Below are 26101 nucleotides of genomic sequence, written 5' to 3' on the forward strand. Positions count from 1 at the left end.
ATGAGCAAATAGGCAGCAAAGACCGACTGGGTCCTGTGCTCCAGATCCACACACACTGGCAAGTAGACCCCCGCTTCAGGATGCTTCCAGGCCTCAGATTATCCTTAACCAGACCCAGACTTATCACCTGCCCTCCCTCCCCCGCTGCTGCCCATGCATTCCTAGCCCCAACATCTTTGCCCCTAACCACGGAGAAGGAGTCCCCTCAGTGTCCTCACCCTCATCTCCTCACCTCCTAAATAACCTTCTATCCTACCCACTCTCTCCATCTGAACTCCATCACCTTGCCAGACCACATCCTCTCTCCCCTCCTGCCTTCCAGAATGACCTCCCAACTGACCTGTGTCCAGGCACACCCTGACCCACCCCATTTCATTCTCTCCACTGCAGCCAGATGGGTCTTTCACTCCCAGGGCTCCACACTGTCCTTAGGACGGAGTCCAAATTCCTCAGCAAGGCCTGGATGGCCCTTGGAAACTGGAATCCTGCATATGTCCCACTTCCTCCCTCTCCTTCTTATTTCATAACATTCCCCTTGTGTTTCAGGAACCACCATGCTGTTGTCATGCCTCTGTACCTTTGCATGTTCCATTCCTTTGGCCTCCCTCCTCTGTATGATAAACATTCATCTCTCAAATCCCTCACAAAGTCCTAGTAAACCCATCCTGACCCAGAATTGTATAATTTCTTCTCAGATTTGTACAACTTATTGTGAACACAATTTATGTCCCATTTCTCATATTGTTCCTCAAGTATTTGGAAGTTTCTGATCCCGAAGAAGTATTCCTAGAATAGTCACATGGTTTGTTCAGATTGAACATGAATATATATGAATATTAAAATGTAAACAGTGTCTAGTTTAAGTAGCTGTTCATAAATATGTAATCTATGAATGTATTGAAGGATAGAAAAATGAGCGGATAAATGGAAGGATGGAAGAAAGAATGATCGGATAGATGGATAGACGGAAGGAGGGAAAAGAGGAAATGTGGATGGGTGGATATATTGAAGGAACAAGGATGAAATGAAGGATGGACAGCTGGGTGGGAGGAAGGAAGGATAAAGTTAAAGGATGGATAGATGGAGGGAGGGAAGGAGGGAGGGAGGGAGGGAGGGAGGGAGGGAGGGAGGGAGGGAGGGAAAGAGTCAAGTTTGGATGCTTAGAAGGAAGAGTAGAGAGATGAAAGAGAGGAAGGAAGAGAGAAAGCATGAAAAGATAAAAGAGTAGTTGGATGGAATGGATGGATGGAAGTAAAAAAGTGTGAAATGGATGATGGGTGGAAGAATGGATGGTTGATAAAGGATGGAGGGATGGGTGGATGGATAGATGAGTGGATGGATGGGTGAATGAATGGTTGATAGAGGATGGAGGGAGGGATGGAGGGATGGATGGAGGGATGGAGGGATGGATGGATAGGTGGACAGATGGATGGATGGATAGGTGGATGGATGGATGGAAGGATGGGCGGATGGTTGAGTAGATAAAAAGATAAAAAGGGATAAAAGGATGGAAGAATGTAAAGGAAGATAGGAGGAAGAATGGAAATGTGGTTAGGTGAAACGATCAATACTTAGCTGTGATTCATGGAGAGATGTAAGAGTTTTGGCGCCACTTGAGCTGGTCAGCTTTCTCACTAGGCATCCTGGGCTCCCAGTTGGCCCCGGCATGGGACATTTACACTGCATATTTCGACCATAGGCAATAAGCTAATCATCTACTTGTGGTTGTTAAGAAAACCAAGAATGCTAGAGATCATTAGGCTCAGTATGTTCAAGGGAGTGTCAGAGGAAGTGGGGCTCAGAGGGCGTGGGCAGCCCGCCTAGGTCAGAGCCAGCTCCCGAGGTATCTGACTGGAACTCAGCGCTTCCAGCTCCCTCCAGAGCTCTGCATTCTACTCTTTGATTTGCTCGAAGCTTCTCCCCAGAGGCTCATTCTGAGCAGGCCCTGCCTATCCACCAACTGGGGGAGAGATTTTTTTTTTTTTTATGGAACAAATGAGAAAAGGAAATGATCTCAACCTGGGGTTGAGGCTGGGGAGGCCAGACCGAGGCAGCTGCTTTTCCACACTGAACATGACCCTGGGCACATTCCTGAGTGGCAGGAAGAGGATCTGGTGCAGTGCCAGCTTCCTGGCCTCCTGCCAGGGCCATGGCGTAGAAAAGGTTTGGGGGAGTAGCAGAGAGCGGTCTGGGTGCCCAGAAAACGCTCAGGGAAGGTGAGCTGCAGGTCAGAGCACCCCTCATCCAACCCAGGACAGGGTCTGAGCATGGAGGCATCCATGGTCCCTCTTCTCCATTCCCTACCCGTCCTCTGCGGTCAAGGTCCAAAGGCTGAACCTCTATCTGTGTCCTCAGCCTTGTTCCCTTGGTAACACTCACCTCTCTCTCCAAGCTCTTTACCCATGGATTTCATTATTGAAGCTTCCAGAAGATGCTCGGACACCTGTGCTACCCATATATTGCCCTGTATCCCTGCATCCCATCGTGGGTGGCAGTGACCAAGGGGGCCTGGGCCTGGGAACCTTGCTCCTTTCTCTAGTCCCCTTCCATGCAAAGCCCCAGCCAGGGACACCCGGCGGTTACTCCCCTAACTCTTCCACCTTCCCCTCTCACTGGAGTGGGGGTGCTTGGAGTTTCTCCTCTGCAGACCCTGACCCAGAACCCAGCACAAAAGGCCAAGTGAGGTCACACCATTCAACTACCCAAGGGTGCAGATTCTGGAAGGTACTATCAATGAGAGGTAAAGACTTCGCCTCTTTAGCCTCCCTCTCTAATTTTTTAAGTTCTGCTGCATGTTCGTTTTCTTTACGGCAGCCGAAGAACGAAAGCAGATTTTTGAACCAGCAATGGTTTTAGTGTTTTCTTTTTCTCCTTTCTTCCCTGGGAAACAATTCAGGGCTTTCTTTTCATGGTTCATGACCATAGAGACTGAAAAAAAAAAAAAAAAAAAAAACCCTCTGCTTTGGAAAATCCAGGGAGAGTCCAAGTTTCCTAGGGAGGCCGGCCCGGCTGGTGGGGTGTGGGCTTTCTCGCTTTCTTTGGTGCAGACGTGGTTGGCCGGTCCCTGCCGGTCAGCCTCAGACACTCAGCCCTTTGTGGGCCTCACGCCCGCTGCGGTTTTTAATGTTGTTATGTGTCAGAGTTAAGAATCTGTGGTTTTTAATTGCACTTCAGGATACCACCCGGCTCTGTGCTCAACAGCTGCGCCCCTTACAGGCCGAGCGGAGGGACTCGAGGTAAGGTTTGGGGCTCTGGCGCTGCTACGTCACGAAAGAACACACAGAAATCTGTATTTGTTCAACCAGAGATGTCCTAGAAACCTTTGCGGAGAACTAGATAGGAATTCTAATTTTGAAATATTATGTTTGTGTAAATTAATGTTTGAGTTGGACAAATATATAGAAAAGTATGATAATCCTGTGCTTTGGAATGCTCTTTACTGCTTCAGAGTCCACCCTTTTTTGGGCTTCCTTGTGTCTCTCCTTGACCCTGGTGATCTCTTTTCAGCACTGGAGCCAGAGCAAGACTTGAGGCACACACACCTTTAGGACAGGGGTCAGAACGGTTTCCCTATAAAGGGCCAAATACTAAATATTGGAACATCATGGGTGGTACAGTGTCTGGGGTGGCAACTCAGCTCTGCACAAAGTAGCTATGGGCCATGGTAAACAAGTGAGTGTGGTTGTGTTCTGATAACTTTATTTACAAAAGCAGACCGAGGGCCTGATTTAGCCGTTGGGCTATATTTTGTCAATCTGTCTGTAGAAGAAGGACACACATAAATGACCCATATGGTGAAGAGGCTGAGGTATATGTACCTTAGTGGGAGAATTGCCTGAGGTTCAACATGGAGAAGACTCAGAGGGTTTGACATCCCCCCCTTAAAAGGTCAAGGGATGGAAGAGGGACCACTTAGTGGTCTCAGAGGCCGGCCATAATGAGGGCAAGTGACCAGGGCTTCATTTTCATTCATGACAAGACAAACTCCATCAATAACAAAAGGGTGAGTTCGCCATCATTAAGGGCATGCAAGCAAAGGCTGAGGCATAGGAGAATTGGGTTGAGTGCTCTTCAATGCCCAATTCCTGCTCTTGGAGTTGAAATTCCTCTGCTTCTGCTCAAAACTCTCCATTTCCCCACCCCTGGCCCCTGCTTTGCTCAGAGCAGAAGCCCAAGGCCCCACAGAGACAGACCAACAGCTCAGCACATCCTGCTCCTACTGCCTCCCAAGCTTCTCCCTCTCTGTCCACTGCTGCCCTGTGGGCCCTGGGGTGCTTCCTGCACCCCAGACCCCCTGCCCCACATGCCTCTGCTTTGCCTGATGTGTTTCCTGGAATTCTGTCTCTGGACCTTCCCACAGCCATGTTCATACGGCCAACTGACCTGTATGTCACCTCTGCCCTGCAACCCCAGTCCCCCACCCTATGCTACTGTCCCCCTCAGCACATACCCCTACTTGATAGGCCATTGAGTTTACCTATTTATCTGGTTGGCCTGTTTATTTAGTTCACCGATTCGGCTGTACTCCCCAACCAGCATGGTGGCTCCGCGAGGCAGGAGCTGTCGCTGCGGGGTCACTACTGATTCGCAGTCGGCACTCAACAGTTACTGAAGATGGCAGCTTGTCTCTCACAAAGATGGTGCCACCACACCTCCCTCTGCCAACCCCGCTCTTCTTATGGTGTGATCCCGACCCTCACCCTTTTGTGTGGCAGGGGTCTCTCCCCACCTTGAATCTTGGCAGGCCCGTGACCGTGTCAGAGGTGACGTTATGTGGCTTCAGAGATTGGGTCGGAAGAAAGCGACAGAGCTCTGTCCGGTTCTCTTGGGCTGTCCACCCTTGGAAGCCAGCCTCCATGGTGTGAGGAAGCCCAAGCCACACAGAGGCCACAGGTGAATGCTGCAGCCCGTGGCCCTGCGGAGATGCCAGCTGGTGGGCAGCCTCGAGCACCAGACACAGGCACGCAGAAGTCTTCAAAACCAGGTCCGGCCCCAGTCGCTGCAACCACACGACAACGGGTCGACCCCCAGAACTGTGGGGTGTCGTCGTAAAACGTTATTGTTGGCAGCCACTAAGTGTTGGGGGTGATTTGTTAGCTAAAGAACATCCAGGGACAGCAAGCTGGCGTGGCGTTTCTGACCCCCTCGTGCTCACCTCCGTTCTGGGACCCCACTTGGTGCTGATCCCTGGCTGGAAACCAGCCCCCTCACAGGGGTCCTGCTGATTCCACACGTTTTCCTGGACCATGGCTACCTCTTGCACTCTCTGGAAGCTTGCCCTGAGGCAATGAGGTAGGGTCTGCCCTCTTCTCTGGAGCCTGTCAAGACTGCAGGGCTCCCTGCCAATGCTCTTCAGGCCTCGGAAGGCACGAGGACATGGCTCTCCCCAGGTGGGTGCCCCCCCAACCCTAGGGCGACCAGAAAGATGCCCCTGCATGGAGGCTGAGGGCTCCTTGGTCATTGTTCTTTTTTTTTCTTAGTCATTGTTCTTGTTACTGGTGCTCCAGTAACACCTGCGGTGGGCGACAGAGGCACAAGTTTGCTTTTAACTCCCAGCTGCCTCCGTGTGATCCAGGAAAGCTCACCCATCACCGAAGCCCGGTTAGGCCCCATTAGGCCCCGGGGCTAAAAGCGTGAGGCCAAGAAGAGGAGAATATCCTTCCATCCCTCTCGCTGCTACCCCCCCGACACATCCTGTTCATGAACGTTCTTTCCAAGACGATTGGCAGTGCCTGTTCCATTCAGATTTCACCCGACAAATGTCCCAGTGCCCATGCAGGATGTGGTTCAGCATTGTGGTCCCAGCCAGTGACCCCCAGAGAGCCCACAAAACAGGTGTTTTCCTGAAAGTCTGGCCTATTCTACGAGCACCCAGTTCCACTTCTTTTCTTCTTCCAGAGTCATCCTGGCCCAGGTGGGGGCAGGTTCCGTTGCATGTGCCAAACGTGCTCAGAGCCAGGCCAGGGCTAGGGCGGAGAATACAGGCTCCAGAGTAAACCAGACCCGGGTTTTCATTCACTTTGGGACTTTGGCTAAGTCCCTTACCCTCTGTGATCTCGGGGACATAGTCTTTCTGGAGCGACCTTGGGATTCAGTGAGGTGACGTGTAAAATGTGTTCTTCATGGTGCCTGGCACGGTGTAGGCTTGCAGTCCATGGGAGTTGTCACCTTGGTTATGGGACTCACTAAGGCCATGGGGCCAAAGCCCAGGCAGCCCCGTGTCCCTACTCCTGCGCTGCTCCAGGCTGACCGTACCCTGCCTCATGTCGTGCTTGCAAGTGCACACTCCACCTTCCTGGGGCTTCGTCCTCTCTTCGCTGCCCCCTACACCTCTGGAGAGACAGTGTAGGGAGTAAACTTAGGGCCACAAAGCCGGATCCCCCTGGGACTTCCTTCCTGGGCTTGCAAATCAGAATAAGCTCCCCTTCTCTGCCTTTGCAGACCTCTCCTTCTTTTCTTGTTTCCCCCAGACAAAACAGAAGGAAGGTTCCAGGAAAGGAGGAGGTGTCACAATTTGGCCTTTGACCCAGGGTCAAATGGATCAAGGCTTGGTTGCTGGAAGCAACACGAACCCCCGGAGGGCTTGGAGGATGTGACTCTGCCCCTTACTAGCTGTGTGACCTTGGGCAGGTCCCTTTACCTCTTTCAGCCTCACTTTTGTCATCTCTGAAATGGGCATAGTAGTACCAACCTGGGGGCACTGGGTGCTTCTGCCTTGCTCTGGGGCTGCCTTGAAGTTGGTCTCCCTCTTCTCTGGAACCATAATCTCTTACCTCCTCCCCCAAAGAAATCCCATGGTGATGATGTACAGGTTTGCTTGCCTGTCACTTTCAAGCACCTTGAGGCCTGGGCCCCTCTGCTGTGTTCCCTGTTAGAGGCTCCATGCCCAGTGCAGGACTGTAGAGGAGAAACCAACCTGCGTCAATGGGGCAGATGTTGACCGATGTATGACCTCACGTCTCCAGGTGCCCCCAGCTAGCGTCCCACCCAGGCTGAGGTAGGGTCAGGGGCAGGCCAAGGAAGGGTGCTCTTAGCTCCCCTGGCCTTTGGAGAATTTTGAGACAGTGGCCCAGGGGCCAGCCCAGCCCAGACCATTGCAGGCGGCACAAACTGAGAGGATGACCAACTGCCCCACTTCCCAGAATCCTAGATCCCCGGAGGGACCTCAGCTAGAAAAATGTTTGGATTCCACAGACCTGAGATGTTTTACTTTCCCAGAGAGTTTCATCTTGTAATCTTTGTCACGCTCATTGTCATCGTCCAGTAAGCTTGCGTAACGGTGTTGATACACCGTGGCTGTTCCCAGCGCTCAAGATGCATGAATGCACCTACTGCACCACCTTTAGAACAGGGGTACGAGTCATTAACCTGGGACCCGGAGCAGTGGGGTAACATGCCCAGGTCATGTGGCTAATGGGCACAGTGGAGCTCTTTGCTTCTTTCTGAGAGCAGCATGGGAGCACAGGCACAAAGTGGTCCTAGGCCCACCAGAAGGCACACTGTAAGTTCTCTCCTATGCCACCCAGGACCTGGTGAGCCTCGGTTTCTCCATCTGTAAGTGAGGACAGTAATGGCCAGCTCGGCGGAGGCACAGTGCCGGTACAGGGAGGAGTCCAATACCCCAAATCCGGCTTTCCCTCCTTGCTGTCTGCCATCTGGCCAAGGCTGGCTCAGAAGTCTGTGCTGATACCACTGTGCTGGAGCAACATTCTGAGGTGGAAGGGATGTAAGAGAAGGGCCAGGGAGGAGCCTTTGAGTGCAGGGCTGGCTGCCCTGGGGGGTGGGGAGGGGCAGCCCAAGTGTGTCATCCTCAGGTGGGGTCATGTGCCCAGACCTCCTCCTGTGAGGGTAGAGCCTTGCCTGGGCCCTTTGATGAACACTTGGCCAGGCTCACAGCAACCCCAGGGCCTGGCCCTGAGCTGTGGGCTGTTTGCCAGAGAAGGGTGATCCTGGGTCAGAAGGCCTCCCCAGGATGGCCCACCCCCACCTTTGAGGAAATCCACTCTGTTCCCTAAAGGATTCCCCGTGTGAGTGTCCCGCCGGCCAAGGTACACAGGGCCTTTGTTTGTGGAGCTTGGGGTGTGGGCAGGAGGGGTGGCTGGGGCTCGGGCCAGGAGGAGCACCTGGCCTGGCGGAAGCCCATTGGACACCTGCCCGGGAGTCACACATATCCCTGGAAATCAGTTTCTGATCCCCCAATTCCCACCCCTGGCCCTTCTGGGTCCTCCGTGTGAGGGGAGGCCTGACGGGGACCTCGGGGCAAGAGAGGCAGAGCCCAGAGCACAGTTTGTCCTTCTCCTCAAGGAAGGGAGCCAGGGAGGGTGGCACTGGCTGAAGGTCACACGGGAGCCCTGGCTGCTGGCCACCTTGGGCCAGGCCGGTCGCAGGAGGCCTGTCATGCACCGAGGGCTCCAAGGTAGCCCTCTGACACTCTGCAAAGGAGGCGACCGCCCGTGGGCAGGACGGAGATACCCTCGGGGCTCAAGCCGCCAGGGAGGGAGCCCTCACTGGATGCACCTCCTCGGCCCTGGCGCGTGTCTGCAGGAAAGGGATCCTGTACCTGTGCTCTGGCCCTGGGACGGGCGTTAAGGGCGATTATTGACGAATCGCAAGCACTAGAAACGAGTCCACGACTTCCTTAACCCTGTCTTGTTAAGGGTTGGGTAAGACAGTGAGACCTTTCAAAACGCCTACAGTTTGGGAGGTTTTCCACCTTCCGGGCCTGGTGCTGAGGACTTCTGGGCGCGGGGCTGGGCGGCCTCCCCCACCCCGACTCCCCCACCTCCCCGAGGGCTGGCAGGAGGTGGTGACGACCGGTGTTCGAGGGGCAGGTGGACGCCTCCCACATGAGCCCCATGCAGAAGACGACCCCCCGCCAGGTCCGTCTCAGCCAGCCCCTGCTCTGTGACCTGGGGCCAGAGACCCCCACCCCGCCTCATCTCCCCATTCCTGCCCGGGGCCTCAGTGTCTCCAGCGGAGCCTTGGTGGGGGGTGCTGAGTGAGCCCTCTTGTGTCCTCCAGCCCTGCCCCTGCATGCGAAGACATCCCGCTGGGTCCTGGGGAAGCCCCTCCGAGGTGGGGAACCCCCCTGGAGCCGCCAGGGTCAGCAGCCTCAGGAAGGAAAGAAAATGCTCTGTAGGTTGTCATAACAGAGAGGGCCTCCAGGCACCTCCTGTTTACCCAGGCTGAGTAAATACAGCCAGGCCCTTAGCAACGGGCACAAAGGGGCCCTTGTGCCGCCCGTGCCCTCCCTCTGCTCCCTCCCTGAGCTCAGCCCGGGCTGGGAGCACTGAGGCTGGGAGCACTACTGCTGGGAGCTCTGAGGCTAGGAGCACTGAGGCTGGGAGCGCTGTGTGGCTGGGAGCACTGAGGCTGGGAGTGCTGTGCAGCTGGGAGCACTAAGGCCAGGAGCATTGTGGCTGGGAGCACTGAGGCTGGGAGTGCTGTGGCTGGGAGCACTACTACTGGGAGCTCTGAGGCTGGGAGCATTGAGGCTGCAAACACTGCAGCTGGCAGTGCTGAGGCTGGGAGCGCTGAGGCTGGGAGCACTGAGGCTGGGAACACTGCAGCTGGGAGTACTGAGGCTGAGAACACTCGGAGAGGCAGGGTGGCCTGGCTCGGGGCCACCTGCTAGGGGACAGGGCGACTGCAGGACCTGCAGTGTGGGGGCTCCCGGGGTATCGCCGGGGCTGGGTCCTCCAGGGCAGGAAGTGGCCAGAGGGGTCAGGGATGGAGCAGGGATGGAGCTTCCTGCACCCAGGAAGCAGGGGCTTCCAGTCAGTCTGGACCCTGGAACCCTGCAGAGCACATTAGGAAGCTGCCTCCAGCCTCTGTGTCATCACCGTCAGGGACTTCAAGAGCCCACCTGTCCCACCTGCCCTGGGCACCCCATCCTATGGGACGTGCCCCAGGCCAGACAGACGGAAATGCTTCCTTCAGGCCAAGAGGCCGACAAGGAGCTAAGAGTCAATGATAGTTGGGTTGTGACCCGTAGAGCACCAGGAACTCCCAGCGCTCCCTTTGAACGATGAGGACTCCCTCTTCTGGAAGCCTGCCCCGTGCCAGGCACCAGGGGAGGCGGGGGTGGGCGGGGTGGCCCACACACCCTCTCCCCATAGACCCTCACTGTCTAAACGGGGCATAAGGCAAGTGAAGACACAGGGCTAATGACTGGAATATGTAAAGTGTCACCACAAATCAATAACAGGATGAATGGCCTGGTTGAAAAATGAGAAAAGCAGTGAAGAAGTAACTCATAAAAGAATGGCTGATGAGCAACTGGGGGAAAAAGAAAACACAACTTTACCAGTAACAGAAATGGAAATAAAAGAAACACTGAGATTTTTTTTTTTTTGCCCCCTTCCCATTAGATTATCAAAAGATTAGGAATGTTTGTCTGAGTGTGCACAGCAGTGGGGGAAGTGGGTGCCTTCAGATGCCAATGCTCTGCTGCTTACTGACTCTGAGCAGCCGCCTAAATTTCCCCGGGGGCCTCACCTTCCTCATCTGTACGGTGGGAACGACAGCAGCCACCGGGCAGGTTCGCGGGGGGCGGGGGTGGGGGGATTAAATATGTCATATGTAGAAAGTGCTCAGGACAGTGCCGGGCAGGAAAAGGTGCTGAATACACGGTAGTTATTTATTTGTATCGTTGCCATTGGTTCAAAGCATAAGTTGGCTCAACTTTTCCAAAGGCCCATTTGGAAGCGTGTGGCCCACTTTTAAACATGCCCGCGAGATCCAGCTCTAAGCAAATAATCAGACAAGCGAGCAAAGGGTGACACACAATCATCAGAGCATTGTGAAGACAAAAAAATTAGAAATCACGTAAATGTCCATGAATAGGGAACAGAGGAAGCTAGATTATACTCCACCTGTCCGATGGAATACTGCCCGGCAGGCAGATCGGGGACGGTGGACATGACCCTACGGACATGGAAAGTTCCTCACGCTACATTGACGCGGCACAAAGGGGGTCATGTGACACCACCTGATACCAAGAGATGGGGTTTCCGTGTGGTTTGGGGGGGGATCCGTGTGTGGGGATATCCGCCAGGGTCCTCGCAGGACTGTCCTCCTGCCATAGCCTGCATTTTCTTCTTTGTCCCCTTTTGCATTATTGAAACTAAAATATGCACAAACAAGTGTAGGGTTGTTTGCAACGAGTTCATCAAAGCTGGGTTTTGTTGTGGTTCGTGATCGTTCAAAGGACCGAGGGCTGAATGGAAACGTGTCCTGACGCGCTGCGTCTGGGAGTGGCCCAGCGCGTGGAGTGACTTCAATCAGGATTCTCGGGGTGGGTGTGGGGGGGACAGGAAAGGTGTGGTCAGTCCTGAGGGGGGCGGAGGGGAGGCTCCATCGAGGGCGGCCACAGGGTCAGGCCGGAGGACACTGCTGGGGGGGTCAGGATCCTGGAGGAGGGGGTCCAGGCGGCGGGGGACGGGGGCGGGGGTGAGAAAAGTAGAGGAGGCCAGGCCGCGGTGGGCGGAAGGCCAGAAGCAGGGTGTGCGGGAGCTGGCGACAGGCGCGGGCCCTGACCCGGCGACTCTGTCCTTGTCCTCACTGCTCTGAGCCGGGAAGCCTGGCGGGGACCAGCTGGGGAGGTAGGTGGAGCCTCACACTGGGCCAGCTCCTCCGTGGGTCTCCCCCAGCCCACTAGAGCCTGGGCGCCCCGTGGTGCACACCGGGAGCTGGTCCCTGGGCCCCTGCTGGGACTTGGTGAGGGCCTGTGGTCAGCAGGCTTTCCCACCCCGGAGCCGTCCCCTGGCAGCCCCATCAGGAACCCCGGGGTGTCGCCAGGGTAGTGCATGGTTATGGGAGAGCCTGCGCTCCTGTCTCCAGCCGCCTCAAGCCCCGGCCACATCCCTCGTTGGCCACAGGTGCGCTGCTGATGTTTGGGGCTCAGCTAATCCTCTGCGGTGGGCTTGTCCTATATCCTGAAGTATGGTTAGCAGCACCCTTGGCCCCGGAGCACCCCAGCCAGACACAGCCACCCAAGTGTGTCCCACCTCCCCCGGGGTGGCACGATCGCCCCAGTTGGGAACCAGGGCTTCCGAGTGACCTCCGCGGCCCTCAGCCCCTCTCCAGGACTGGACACTCCCCCTGGGGGCAGGGTCTCCCGAGCCCCAGCCGGAGCCTGTACTTGGGGACGGTGAACGGGAGCTCCAGCGCTCCCTGGACCTCCGGCCAGGTTCCGGGGCAGGGAGCACACACGGCCCAGGGAGCACTCCCAGTCCCCCTGCCGGGGCCCGCCTGCCCCGGACGCGGGAGGCCTCCTTGCACCTCCCGCACCCCCAGCTTTGGGCTGCAAGTCGCAGTGGTGGAAAGAAGCGAATCCTCTGAGTGACACAAACCGCAGTGACCTTTTTGGACAGGTGGCCCTCCTCACCTGCACGCGGGGCGGGCCTGCTGCTGACGCGGGTGCCGGGGCCTCCTGCCTGGCTCACCGCTGGCTGTCTCGGGGGGCAGCCGCCAGATGTAGCGCCCCATCCTCGACACCCGAGGCATGTAGGGGAGCTGAGTTCTCAGAACGGAGGCCAGAAGGGCGCCAGAGACGGTGTGCCTCTTGAGGTGCAGGGGGGCCAGCCAGGAGGGTCCCGTGCGGGCACCGCCGGTGCACAGAGAGCTGCCCGGGGTGCTGCCAGCAAGCCCCCTGGGGCCGGGACCCGCACGCAGGAGCCTGTGCTTCCATCTCACACTCTGGTTCATAAAGATTTGGTCACACTTGATGCTGTGACGGGGTCTGCGGGGCCACAAGTGGAGCAAGAGGCCACTCTGGGCGGGCAGGGAAGCCGTGGCCTAAGCCCTGGCTACCAGGGCTCCCAGGACTCCCAGTGCTCCCAGGGCTCCCAGGGCTCACGGGGCTCCCAGGGCTCCCAGGGCTCCCAGGGCTCCCAGGGCCTCAGCTCCCAGGGCTCCCAGGGTTCTCAGGGCTCCCAGGGCTCCTGGGGCTCCCAGGGCCTCAGCTTCCAGGGCCTCAGCTCCCAGGGCTCCTAGGGCTCCCAGGGCTCCCAGGACACGCAGGGGCAGGGAAGCCTCTGGGAGAAGGCCTGTCACAGGTCCCCAGGGGGGAAGGTTGGATCCCGAGGACCAAGCACCCCCGTCCGGGCTCAGCCATGACTGTCTGTCCCCAGACTCTGTCAGCAGAAGGGCAGACATCCCACCTTCCATCCAGAAGGTGCCAGGTAGGCAGCCAACCTCTACCAACCGTCTTTACCAAGTGCTGCCACCTCAGGGCTCCTCATCTCCAAGCAATCCTGGGGTTGGGGGCCATGGGGGCCTGGGGGCCTGGGGGCCTGGCGGCCGTGGGGAGCGGTCACACCACAGCATGTGGGCTTCTCTGTGACTTGCCGTTTTTCCAAAGTGGAAAGGGATTGAGAGGTCCATGCCTGCAGGGTGGCAGGTCTTGATGAGGGGGCCGGCGAGGTGTGAGGCCCCCCGGGTTGCTGCCACTGCATGTGGCCTGGGAGGAAGAAACAGGCCATGGCACCAGATATCGGCCTTGGAGGACACGGGACGTTATGGCCAAGACTCTGGTGCCTCGGTGGCCACGGTGGGGTGAGCGGCCCTCTCCTCTCCCGGCTGCGCCTATTGTCTTTACGGGCCCGCTGCTCTGGAATTGGGGGGGTCCCTCTCCTTCCTTCCCAGGGAGCTCTGACTGCTGTGCCTTCTTCTCTCCTGTCCTCGCACTGCCCCCTGGGTCGGGGGGACACCCAGGGCCCTGCTGCCCTCCATTGGGCCATCAGAGTCCTGCTTTGCTTCAAAACAGGCGGAGTGCGGGGAGGCCCAGGGCCCGACTCTTGCCTCGCTGCCGCCCCGTGCCCCTGTGCCGGATTCTGGCCTCCCCGCCTCCCCTGTAGCTCTCGGTGGCCAATGACCCAGTTCCAGGCTGTACAATATAAGGGAAAGTCTGTGGGGGCAGGAGTGGGAGAGCTTCTATGTCTTCATAAAAGAGACAGGTGTGAAAGGAGAGTTCGCCGAGGCCACCTTTCCTCCTTTCGTGCTGGAATGCAGACATGACGTCCAGAGCCGCAGCAGCCATCCTGCAACTCTGCGGCACCAGGTTAACGCTGAGGATGGGGCGGAGAGATGGAAAGAACTGGGTCCTTGAGGGCCTCACTAAGCCCCAAACTGCCCGGAAGTCCCCTGTGCCCAGGGTCCCTGTTAGATAAGCAACTACTGTACGTGAGGTACAGCTAGATTCCAATTCACAACCGAACATGGTTGGGAGGCGGGGACGTGTGACTTGCTCAGTGTGAGTGTGTGTAAAGGACACGGTGGCCATTGTCACCGCTGTGTGTATGTGCTTACACACGTGAGTGGATGCCAGATGTGTCAAGTATATGTACACGAGACCTCTGGGGTCAGAGTGTGATTCAGGTCCGGGTCCTGTGACGTGGCCCGTGTCCTTGGGGCTCTCCCGACCCACGCCAAGGTGTGGTTTCCTTAACTAAATGGGGAATAAGGATGACTGACCACATGGGCGGCTACTATGTCAAGCGTCAAGATAACCAGGAAGAGGGGCACGAGCCCTAGCTCCACCTGGCAGATGGGGAAACCGAGGCTCAGAGAGGTTAGGTGATATGCCAAAGTCATGAGGCAAGCTGTGGAGAGGCTGGGAGCTGAACCAGATCTTCTGCCCTGTCGTGTGGCCTTGCACAGCACTCTGGGGGTTGGAGGGCTGCATGTGTGCAGGGAATGTGTGCACGGGGGCACGTGTGCAGGGTGTATGCAGGGTCCATGCAGGGGTGTGTGTGCACGTGGTCACACAGGCTCTCCCCGACTCCCAGGCTCCAGCGAGGCCGTCCCTGTGGAACAGGCTCCGGCTCCCTCCCGCTCCCTCCACTCCCTCTGCGCTCCCTTCTGCAAAACAGCTTCATCAGGGGCCTGGGCAACGGCTCCCTGGGGAGGCCGCCTCCCTCCTGTTTACCACCTGCGTAGGCCTCACCGCCAGGCTCCAGGCTGCCGGCAGCCAGTGTTTCCAGGCCCCAAACCCCTTCCCTCTTGCCATCTTCAAGGACCAGCATTGGTGCAGCTGCTCCTGAGAAAAGCTTCCCCTTCCTTTGCTGCCAAGACCCCCAAACAAGGGCAGCCTGGCGGGAGGGGGAGGGGGCCCGTGTGAGACAGAAGGAAGGCCAAGGAAGTCAGAGGCTCGTGGCAATGGTTCCAGGCTCCTCTTCCTGGTCCCTGAAGACAGAGGTCCACTGGGACCCCAAGCTCCAGCGGAGGCTGCTCGGTCATGGCAAACATGCCAGGGAAACCCCCCTGCTCTCACCTTACCCCGAAGGGTGCCTTTCCCTTCCTCCCTGCCCTGCCCCTGCCACCGTGTCTCTGGTGGAAGGACGTAGGGGCCCCTCAGCCCCACCTGGAGTTCAGGGCGGTCCTACTCCCGGGCCCACCCACCTGATTTTCTCACAACAAACACACTGTCCTGCTGTCCTTCCCACCAGGGAGCCTTTGATCCAACTTGAGCCCTGAGTCATTAAAAGCAAGTGCGGCCAAGGAGAGGAAAAAATTGCTCCTCTGACAGGACAAAGCCAAACACTGTCACATGCCAGGGCCACTGGCTTCCTCCCAGGAACTTGGAGAGAACTTCTGGGGGAAGGGGCAGGGGCAGGGTAGGAGCAGGGAAGGAGGCAGAGGAGGGGTGGCCTTGGCCAGGGCCTTGTAGTCCAGCTTCCTTCCTGCCCTGGCCTTGACCGGGCACCCGGGCCCTTGGGGACGGCCACCTTGCAGGGTCGGCTGTCTCTGGAGGCCTGGCACAGAGCAGGCCTGAGTGAGGGGGGCCCTCTGAGGCCCCTGCGGCTTCCCACAGCTCACTAAAGGGTTTACGAGGAGCCGGTCCCCAGACGAGTGAGCAGCTGGGGCTTGGGAGGGGTGACCCGCCTGACATCACGGCTCAGGCGCCCGTGCCTGTTCCCACATTCCCGTGGTCCTGTCCCCTGGCTTCCAGAAGACAACCCAGAGGTAGAGACAGCATCCTTCAAGAGCCTTGCCTTCTCAGTCCCCGGCTGGAGAAACTGAGGCCCAGGACTGGAGCTCAGGGGGGATGGGGGGCGGGAATGCAGACCCGGCTCTCCTTGCATTGAGCCCTCTCTTGCTGCCTGTGGGGCTGCTGCCCCGAGCTTTCAGGGTAAGGCCCCGATTGGGTTTTATACCAAGCGGATACGTCACGTAACCTTAGTATCCTCCCTCATACAGATGGGTGAGCCGAGAGGGCACGACAGACCGAGGTCACACAGCTGACACGCCGTATAGTCGGGCCTGGAACCCGGGGCAGCTGACGCCAGTGCCCGTGGCCGTGGCCCCCCATGAGGGCCTCCTGCTTTAAGTGCTTTATGTGTGTCTCAGTCCCCGTGTTTTCTGTGGGGTCTCAGCAGAGCACCCTGTTGCGTGGCTCAGCCTGTGGGCCTCTCGGTTGGGTGCCAGGCACCCCCAGAGCTCCCCTTGCCCACCGGCTCAGGGGCTGGGGAGGGGCAGAGAATGGACGTCAGCCCTTCTCAGGGGAGGAGAGGGGCAGGAGGCGGGAGGGCGGGAAGGGTGGGGACAGGGGTGCCTCGGGTAATGCTCCACCCCCTGCCCCAGCTGTCCTTCCTTCTGGCTCCCTGGGGGCAGGCCCCGAACTGCACACTTTTCTCGGTCCCCATAGACTAGTGTCTGGAGCTCTTGGGTGCAGTTCCCAGCTCGCCTGTGACCCGTCCCCCTGGCACCAGTTGGGAACAGCCATGCAGGAGGCCCCATCTGGCTGGATTCCCTAACCAGGGGCACAGTGTAGACCACACAGCCCCTGAGGACCTGGGAGCCCCCCGAGGAGCGGGCAGGAGACAGGGCTCGGAGGGCTGGGCCTGGCCCACCCTGGCCAGCGGGGTGCCCACGGGCAGCAGGGGGGCCTGAGTCTCCTGTAGTCATCACCTGTCCCCCCACCCTGACCCGAGGCCCTTTGTGGGGACAGACAGTGAGAAGGGCCCTCCCCTCCGGAGACCCCAGTGGAAAGAGCGAGGGGGACACAGGGTCCTGGCTTCCCGGGCTGCCCGGCGCTCGGCCGCTGTGACCCTGGGGACGTTGCTTCGCCACTCCCCGGCTTCGGCCTTCGCCTTGTCACGGGGCATGTATTAGGTTGCTCGTGCTGCCGTGACAAAGTCCCACGGACCCCGATGGAGCCACAGACGTCTTGTCTCCCGGTCTGGAGGCTGGAGGGCCCAAGTGGAGGTGTCAGCAGGGCTGGTTTCTTCTGGTCGGGGCCGCCTTCTCCCCACGTCCTCACGTGCTCTTCTGTGCGCACCTGTGTCCTGACCTCCTCCTTTAAGGACGTCAGAGCAAGGCCACCCGATGGCCGCATCCAACCCCATCACCGCTTTACAGACCCCATGTTCAAACACAGTCGCACTCGGTTAACCTGGTGGAGGGCGGGGAGGTCGCTCGGGCCCTTCCACAGGGCGCACTGTGAGGACGGGCGGCCACAAAACGGAGTCGCAGCAGGGCTGGGCGCTGCCGCCTGTCCCGGGTCCTACACGCGTCCCCGCGATCCCCTCACAGCTCAGAGGGTGCACCCTGGTGCCTGCACCCTGCAGTGATGGAGGCTGCGTGGCTCGGTGGGCCGTGGGTCGGGACGTGGCCTTCCAGGGCCTGTCCTGCCCCTCTACCACAGGAAAGGGCAGGTGTGCACAGTATTCGAGGCCCGACGGAGAAATTAAGGCGCCGAGGAGCCATTCGGGGCACCCATGGCTGTGCCCTAGCAAGAGGCTAAAGTGCCCGAGGGCCGGAGGCCCAGTCTCAGGGAGGTGGCCCCCAGGGGGAGCTGAGGATGAGGAGGCCACCACCTCCTCTACCTCGTGCTCTTGGCAGCCTGGTCTCGGGAGGTGGGAGACCGGAGGTGGGCCTGGCCTGAGCAGGGGGAGGGGCCCCGTGGCCCCCCGTCCAGGGCCCGGCGAGGCCCTGCTGGCCCAGCCTCCGCTTCCTGAGCGGGCCGCCAGGACAGGCCGGGCTGCTGAAACCCTTCCTAAAAAGGAATTGGGCTGTGATGGCCCAGGCTATTTTTAGACAATTGTGTTGAAAAATCCCCAAAGAACATGTAGCATCATGCGTTGTTTTTTTTTTTTTTTTTTTTTTTTTTTTTTTCCTTCAGGAAGAAAAGAGAAAGGGAGTACGTGGATCCCTCCTTCCCCTGGGACGGACCCCAAGGTGTCCCCTCCCTGGAGGGACCGTGGCCAGGGCCCTGCAGCTGTCCAGCTCGGGACTTGAGGCCGGAGGTGTGGCTCACAGCGGCCCCCACCTCACCCTGGGCTCTCAGAGGGTACGGGGCACATGGGGTCACCCTGCATTGCAGGCCAGGAGACTGAGGCCATGCTGTCCTTGTCCCCGGACTCGGGCTTCACGGATTTATTTGTTTATTTATTTTTAAAGAGAGAGCGTTAGCAGTGGGGAGGAGGGCAAAGGGAGAGGGAGAAGCAGGCTCCCCGTGGAGCAGGGAGCCCGGTGAGGGGCTCGGTCCCAGGTCACTCGGATTGTGACCGGAGCCGAAGGCAGACAGACGCTTAACAGACCGAGCCCCCCAGGAGCCCCCATATTTTAAATTTAAATTTAAATTTAATTTAATTTAACATCTACATATTTACTTATTTAAGTAACCTGCACACCCAGTGCGGGGCCTGAACTCACGACTCTGAGATCGAGAGTCACATGCTCCACTGACTGAGCCAGGCGGGCGCCCCAGGCTTCACTTTCTTAAAAAGCAGCTCTCTTGAGGTTTAATCGACACTCAATACACTGCATATGTTTAAAGCGTACAATTTGATATGTTTTGACACCCATGAAGCCATCACCGCAGCTGCGGTAGTGAACACGCCCATCATCCCCCAGTTCCTTTTCCCCCCCGAGACCCCCCCTGCCCGCCCCTCACTCCCCACCGGTCTGCATTCCGTCACCATAGATGAGTCTGCATTTTCTAGACTTTTCTGTAAACGGAATCACACAGTACATTCTCTTTTGGCTTCTTTGACGCATTCTCATTATTTCAAAATCCATCCTCGTTGCCCTTCGTCTCCAAAGCTCCTGCCTTTCTCTTGCCACCAGAACCGCTGTGGGCTGTGCCCCTCCTTGTCTGTCCATCCATGTGCGGATGACCGTCTGAGCGCTTTCCACTTTGGGGCCATCATGAGGCAAGCTGCTCTGAGCACCCCTGTGCAAGTCTTCGTGGGGACGGGTAATTCCTTTTCTTCAGGGTAAATACCTAGGAGGGGAATCCCTGGGTAAATTCTATGTTTAATGTTTTAAGGAAACTGCCAGACTGCTTTCCAAAGTGGCTGCACCATCTTGCAGCCCCGCCAGCAGTGTAGAAGGGCTCCAATTTCTCCACAGCCTAGCCAACACTTGGTGTTGTCTGTCTTTTCGATTATAGCCACCCTAGTGGGTGGGAAGTGGTGTCTCCTTGTGGGTTTGATTTGCATTTCCCTCATGACTAATGATGTGGAGCATCTTTTCCTGTGCGCGTTGGCCCAGATCTCTCTAAAAAAAAAAAAAAAAAAAAAAAAAACACTTTTAATTTTGGAATAATGTTAGCTATGCCGAAAAGTTGCAAAGATAACACGGATACCCACATACCCTTCACTCAGTTTCCCCTAATAGTAACCCCTTATATTACCTGCCATATGTCGCCACTAAAGAGCCAACACTGCTACATGAGTATTGGTTAAATTTCAGACTTTATTCAGACATCACTAACCTATAACACTGGGTCTAGGATCCCACCCCGGGACCCACACCACAGTTGGTTGTCATGTCTCCATGGGCTCCTCTGGCTACTGTCAGTTTCTCAGACTTTCCTTGTTTGTCTGGCTCTTGACAGTTTCGTGGAGCATGGGTCAAATATTTTGCAGAAAGTTCCTCAATCTGGGTTTTTTTTGATGTTTTCTCATGACTAGTCTGGGGTTATGGGTATGGGGGAAGCAGACCCCAGAGGTGAGGTGCCTTCTCATCCCATCCCATCCAGTCCCACCCCATCTCATCCCATCCAGTCCCATCCTATCCCATCCCACCCATCCCACCCACCCCACCCCACCCCACTCCACCCCACCCACCCTATCCCATCCCATCTCATCCCATCTCGTCTTATCCCATCCCATTCCATCCCACCCCACCCAGGGTACATGCCATCCACATGACTTACTGCTGGCAACCTTGGCCTAGATCACGTGGCTCAGGTGGTATCTGGCTGGGTTTCTCCACTGTGATGTCACTCTTTTTCCCCTTTCCAAACTCTGCTCTTTAGGTCTGTGTCACTGAGTCCAGCCCACACTGTTCAAACTCTTGAAGCCTCACTTTTCTTCGAGAGTCTTCTGTGCCTGACATTTCAACACTGACACTTCACTAATCCCCAACCCTACCACTGACCCTTTGGGAGAGGTCCCAGTAGCTCCTAAACTTGGTAATGTTTAAGGGCTCCTACTAAGGATCAGGGGTCATTTAGTGAAGCCCTTTCTTGCCCTTTTTACAGACACAGAAACTGAGGCCCACAGGGAAGTGACTCATCTGTGATCACACCGCCATCAGAAGGGAAAGGACCTCAGGGCCCTGGACCAGAAGGATGTCCTGGCCTGGAGTAAATGCCCAGTAGGTACTTGTTGGTAGATGAGGTGAGTCTATGTCAAATGCACAGTAATGCACAGGCGATGAGGTCTCTCTGTGGACAACATGGACCTCCATGCAGACACCTGCCACTTCCTAGTTACCTGTACCAAGTAGGGAGTCAAGAATGAGTGATGCTGAAGGGTAGATGAGCCCACTCTCCCCTGCTGGGAACCCCGGACGCCTCCCAGGCTACCCATACAACTGAAAGGCTAGCGGAAGCCAGACACGGGGCCTCTTCTGGCTACGGACGACCCCTGAGTGGTCAGTTAGGAGCTAGAACCCCCAACGGTGAGCAGACACAGTCACATTCACAGGTGGGAGAGTCGAGGGGTAGGGCAGTTCATGTATACACATCAAGGGCATTGAAAATGATGGTGGCTCTGGGAGGGAGGCCGTGATTCAGTTGGATCCGGTATGGAATCCAGGTCGTGCCCTCCGGCAAGTCACTTGATCACTGTCTCAGTTTTCCCATCCATAAAATGAGGGCAAGCTCTGCACCTTCCTTTTGTATTATGTTTAATTACTTTTTTATTTTTATCTTTTTATTTTTTTAAAACATTTTTTTTTTACAATTTTATTTTATTTTATTTATTTATGATAGGCACACAGTGAGAGAGAGAGAGAGGCAGAGACATAGGCAGAGGGAGAAGCAGGCTCCATGCACCGGGAGCCCGACGTGGGATTCGATCCCGGGTCTCCAGGATCGCGCCCTGGGCCAAAGGCAGGCGCCAAACCGCTGCGCCACCCAGGGATCCCTTAAAACATTTTTGAAATTTAAATTCAATTTGCCAACATAGAGTATGACCCCCAGTGCTCGTCCCATCATGTGCCCTCCTCAGTGCCCGTCCCTCAGTCACCCCATCCCCCCACCCACCTCCCCTTCCGAAACCCTTTGTTTCTCAGAATTAGAAGTCTCTCGTGGTAGGTCTCCTTCTCTAATTTCCCCCACTCAGTTCCCCTCCTTTCCCTTATTATGCTTAATCACTTTAATACACTTCAGCAAGCTCAGTGCATATACATACATATATGTTAATTTTGATGTACACCTAGAGATGTTCACTTAGTATTTCAAGAAGTCTAATCAGGACGACACACTCCAGGCTGGTGGGTTGGCACCTGAAGGACTCTAACCAGAAGCCCTCGATCCGACAGCAGCTATGACCTGCTTAGCATTATCTTACCTTCCATCAGGTCCAGAGGGCTTGGGGGCGTGCGAATTAGTATAAGGGGTATGAAAAGTGCTCGTCTTGGGAGATGGTGAAATTAGTGGCAGTAACGCGTGAATGACCCCACGATTAGTGTGGATTGGCTGGTAACAGTGTACGGGCACCTCTGAGGTGACCAGAACTCGGGAGGAGCCCAGGACCAAAGACTCCACCTGCTTCTGTGTCCAGATGCCCTTGGAAGATTTTGTTGCCTGAACTGACCAGAAGGGAGGCCGACTTCTGAATCTCGCCTTCAGCACCCGGTTGCGCCAGCCTGGTCCGGGGAGGGCTTCTTGGCGCCTGAGATGCTTCAGAGCTGGGATGCCACCCGACCCAGACCGGGGACCCGCTCTGGCACCTGCTTGCCGATGGCACCATCTGCCTGTGTATGTGTTTGCCGGGGGCTCAGCGGGCAAGGTGAGCTCGTCACTCAGGCGGGTGACGAAGGGCCTCCGTGTAGGGCTGCGGGCAGGCTGGGCCCACCAGCTGGCTTTCAGTGGGTTTAAAGACCGGCTCCTAGAATTGTGGGTTTTTTTTTTAATTTTTATTTTATTTTATTTATTTATGATAGTCACAGAGAGAGAGAGAGGCAGAGACACAGGCAGAGGGAGAAGCAGGCTCCATGCACCGGGAGCCCGATGTGGGATTTGATTCCGGGTCTCCAGGATCGCGCCCTGGGCCAAAGGCAGGCGCCAAACCGCTGCGTCACCCAGGGATCCCAGAATTGTGGGGGTTTAAATGAGGTAACCCATAGACAGTGTGCAGGGTGCTTCCTGTACAAACCCACCTCCCCCCCAGAAGTCTACCTCCCGGGGGACCGTGCTAAGTGCTGGGGTGGGAGGCGTGTGAGTTTGTGAGTGGCTTGGAGTGTGGATGCTGGAGTCAGGTGACCTGGGTTGGAATCCTATCACAGCGTCACCCAACCTGGGGCAAGGTCCTTCACCTTCTGAAGAAGCCCTCGTTTCTCACCTGTCCCAGTGTCTGTTCCAAGAGTATCCAGCTCCTCGGGTTGTCAGTACTGGAGGCGTTAACCCGAGCGCGATGCTCAGATCAATGCCTGGGCCGCAGGGCGGGCTCGGGACGTGAGCTACAGCAGTAGTCGTTCCACCGCGTGCCACACGCCTATGCCATGACTCCAGCGGCCGACGATGGGGACGGGTTGAATCACTTACAGGCCATCGGGTGATGGATGTTTATGGTGTCTTTAAATTGTCTACTGAGTTCAGTGACAAGCGGATATGAAGAGACAAGCTCCATAAGTACTATCTGTGGTAAAATTTCCACTTCGTTATAAAATACCCTCATAGGAAAGTGCTGGAAGGCAGCCAGCCAAAACGCCTGAGAGGACAAACAGTAGAGGGTGAAATTTAATGACTTTGGTCTTAATACGTCTGAGATTGACCGTGGTGGGCACGGTTGGCAGAAGGACAGCTCCCGGAGATGTCGGCGTCCTCATCTTTGGAAACTTGCACATGGTACCTTCCAGGGCAAAGGGGACTTTACAGATATGATTAAACCAAGGATCTTGGTATGGGGAGAATCTTCTGGATCATCGAGGTGATGACAATGACAGGTCCTTACATGTGAAAGGAGGAGGCAGGAGCGCAGGTTGTTGAAGGAGATGTGAGTCACCGCTGGCGTTGAAGACGTAAGGAGGCTGCGAACCAAGGAACACGGGCTGCCCCCAGGAGCTGGAACCATTCCAGACGGAATGTGGCCCTGCTGGTACCTTGATTTTTGTCCTGTGCGACCTAATTTCCGACGTCTGATTTCTGGAACTCTAAGCTAATAAACGTGTTGTTTTAAGCCACTACGTCCGTGGCAATTTGCTACAGCAGCAGATCGGGAGATTAATACAGGGGGCGTGTATTTTACAGTCATAAAAGAAAAGAAAAAGCTGTTATTTATTTACGCATTTATGCGTTTATTTTTTACAATGTTGTGGGTGAACTAGCTTCATTTCCCCACGGGGCTGTGTGTACCCACAGCGTCGACAGGGACGGCCCAGGTTCGCGATGTTAACCGAAACGAGGCGTAGTCTGTAAACTAGTTCCACGCACTTGAAAGCCAGAGAGTTCAAAACACTGTACCGAAGAGTCTTGTCTCTGAGTTTTACCCGGTTTCTTATTTAATATCACTGTTTTCAAGACCACTGTGGACGAAATAAAAATATTTATTAAAGGGAACTCAGTTATCTTGAACAACCATATGTATATATGTATGTGTTATGAACAACCTGGCTGAATGAAATAAAGCTGACCCCGTATTTTCAGCGTAGAGAAGCTCTTTCCTCTTCAGGTGGTCAGATGGGCAGATCCTTGCTGCCAGCCGTCGGATGGGCAGCCCCCTTTGCGTGCTGGGGGAGCCCGGCCACTAGCACAAAGCACAGAACCCCAAGCTTCTTGGCTGTGGTTGGCTCCCGGGAAGTCTGCACACAATCCTCTTTGAGGCAGAGAAGCCCAGGCTCCAGCATCTCTCCATGGGGGGCCCTTCCCGAGGCTCGGTGTCCCCACCTCACAGAGGTGTCCCCTGACCACCAGTCTCATGTAAACCTCCACCTATCACTTAAAGTTTCTGGTGGAGGTGGGGTACCTGGGAGGCTCAGTGTGTTAAGGGTCTGCCTTTGGCTCAGGTCATGATCCGGATCATGATCTCTTTCCCTCTGTCCCTCCCCCTGCTTGTTTTTTTTTTTTTTCTCTCTCTCTGCAATTAAAAAAAAAAAAAAAATTTGCTCTGGCAGGTCCTGGCATGTGTTTACATCTGTTGGCAGCCCACCTCCCCAGTCCCCATCCAGATCAGGGCAGGAAGACACAGGGGGGATCCTGTGTCCAGGGCAGGGGTAGCTAACAAAGGAAGGGTGGCCTAGTTACTGCTAGGGTGGGGTTCCATATTGGGGAGCCCCGGGGGACTTGAGGGGGTCCGCCTTCCCAGCAGCTGTACCCTCCTGGGTGCTGCCGAGGGGCAGTAGGGCTGGGGGTGGAGCTGAGGCTCAGTCTGGGATTCTCCTTCCCACCATGACCTTGGGGAATGGACCCACTGGGGGTACGGGGTGGGGAGGGGAGGCTTGGCTCTGGCCTGAGTAATTATAAACACCCCGGGGTGGGGGGACCTGGGGGGACGATCAGAGCATGTACACTCCTGCTCGTTTTCCACATACTCTGAATCTCTGCAGTGACCTTGTTCTGCCCATTTGAAGATGAGAAAACTATGCCTCGGGGAACATGAGTGACCCAGTGACCCTCCCCATGGGTCCACGGAGAGCCGGTGTCCAGGCCCGGATTCAAGGTCAGCAGACAGCACAGGAGGGCAGAGCTGGGTGTCACCTCCCTGCTCAGGCTGGCCGGGTCCAGGGCGTCTGGATGACCCTATGGGGCAGAGGAGGCATAGCGGATGGGAGGCCACCAGCTGGGCCCCCAGGGCCCCCAGCCAGGCCCTCACCTCCTCCTCCCCACGGAGAGGGACTCCTGGCATGCTGCTGCAAACAGCTGTGTGTGCGAGGGCGAGAAGAGGGCCGCACGTCCCCTCCTGGCCGCCCAGGCCGCCTGGCAGGTCCCAGAGCCACTCACATCACCCGCTTGCCAGGCAGGGAAGGAAGGAGCATGTCCTGTGGTGTCCCCCCAGGACCAGGCCCCAAGCTCCATGCACATTACGTTAATGCACCCAACAGCCCCCTAAAGGGAAGTGTCACCCACTTTGAGACAGGGGCTCGACACCCTTTTCCATTGGAGGTGACGTGACCAGGAGGAGCTGGAATTCCAGCCAGATCCATGTGACCCACAGCCCAGCGGTCAGTCACCAGGAAACCCTATTGTCCTCAGGGTCAGGGGCCAACCAGCAGAAGGTGGGGGAGGCAGGGAGGGCTGTGGAGGCCGTGGGTGGCCCAGATGGGCGGCCGGACCCCCTGGCTCTGGACAGACTCGTCAAAGGCGCCCCGTGACGGCCTGTCACCTTCCCGTAGCCAGCCCCACGCAGGGCCTGACCCCGGGAGGGGTCCTGCTCCAGCCTGGCCCCAGAGCCCCAGAGCCCCAGAGCCCCAGAAGGCGGCCCCACGGGGCAGTGTGCCCCGCCTGGTCGCCCCTCGCCCTCCGCTGCCTGCTGCCTCCCACGTCGGTCCCGGAGTCAGGCTGGCCGGGGAGCCTCTCCCCGCCGGACCTGAAGCCCAGGGAGGGAGGCGACTCAGTCGGGGTCAACCCCAGGTGGGGTGGGTCTGGGTCTCCCAGGGCATGGCGTTGAGGGGGGCTCCCCAGCTGGGCTCCGAAAGACCTTCTGGA

At 56.8% G+C, this 26101-nt stretch overlaps 1 long non-coding RNA gene across 4 annotated transcripts in view; it reads left to right on the forward strand.

Moving 5' to 3' along the window:
• The window catches only part of LOC106559133, a 30426-nt gene extending 6330 nt beyond the window's left edge, over nucleotides 1–24096 (forward strand). Inside the window, exons 3-7 of one of the 4 annotated variants that reach the window (XR_005363693.1) lie at nucleotides 3175–3236; nucleotides 19072–19201; nucleotides 20492–20630; nucleotides 22020–22247; nucleotides 22809–24096. This is a non-coding gene — a long non-coding RNA (uncharacterized LOC106559133). Of the gene's footprint in view, nucleotides 1–1443; nucleotides 3237–19071; nucleotides 19202–20491; nucleotides 20631–22019; nucleotides 22248–22808 lie in introns of those variants that run through there. The other 3 variants (XR_005363691.1, XR_005363694.1, XR_005363692.1) reach the window with 3 other exon arrangements.
• The last annotated feature ends 2005 nt before the right edge of the window (nucleotides 24097–26101 follow it).

The sequence above is a fragment of the Canis lupus genome, chromosome 8 (assembly GCF_011100685.1).
Source record: "Canis lupus familiaris isolate Mischka breed German Shepherd chromosome 8, alternate assembly UU_Cfam_GSD_1.0, whole genome shotgun sequence".
Taxonomy (NCBI): domain Eukaryota; kingdom Metazoa; phylum Chordata; class Mammalia; order Carnivora; family Canidae; genus Canis; species Canis lupus.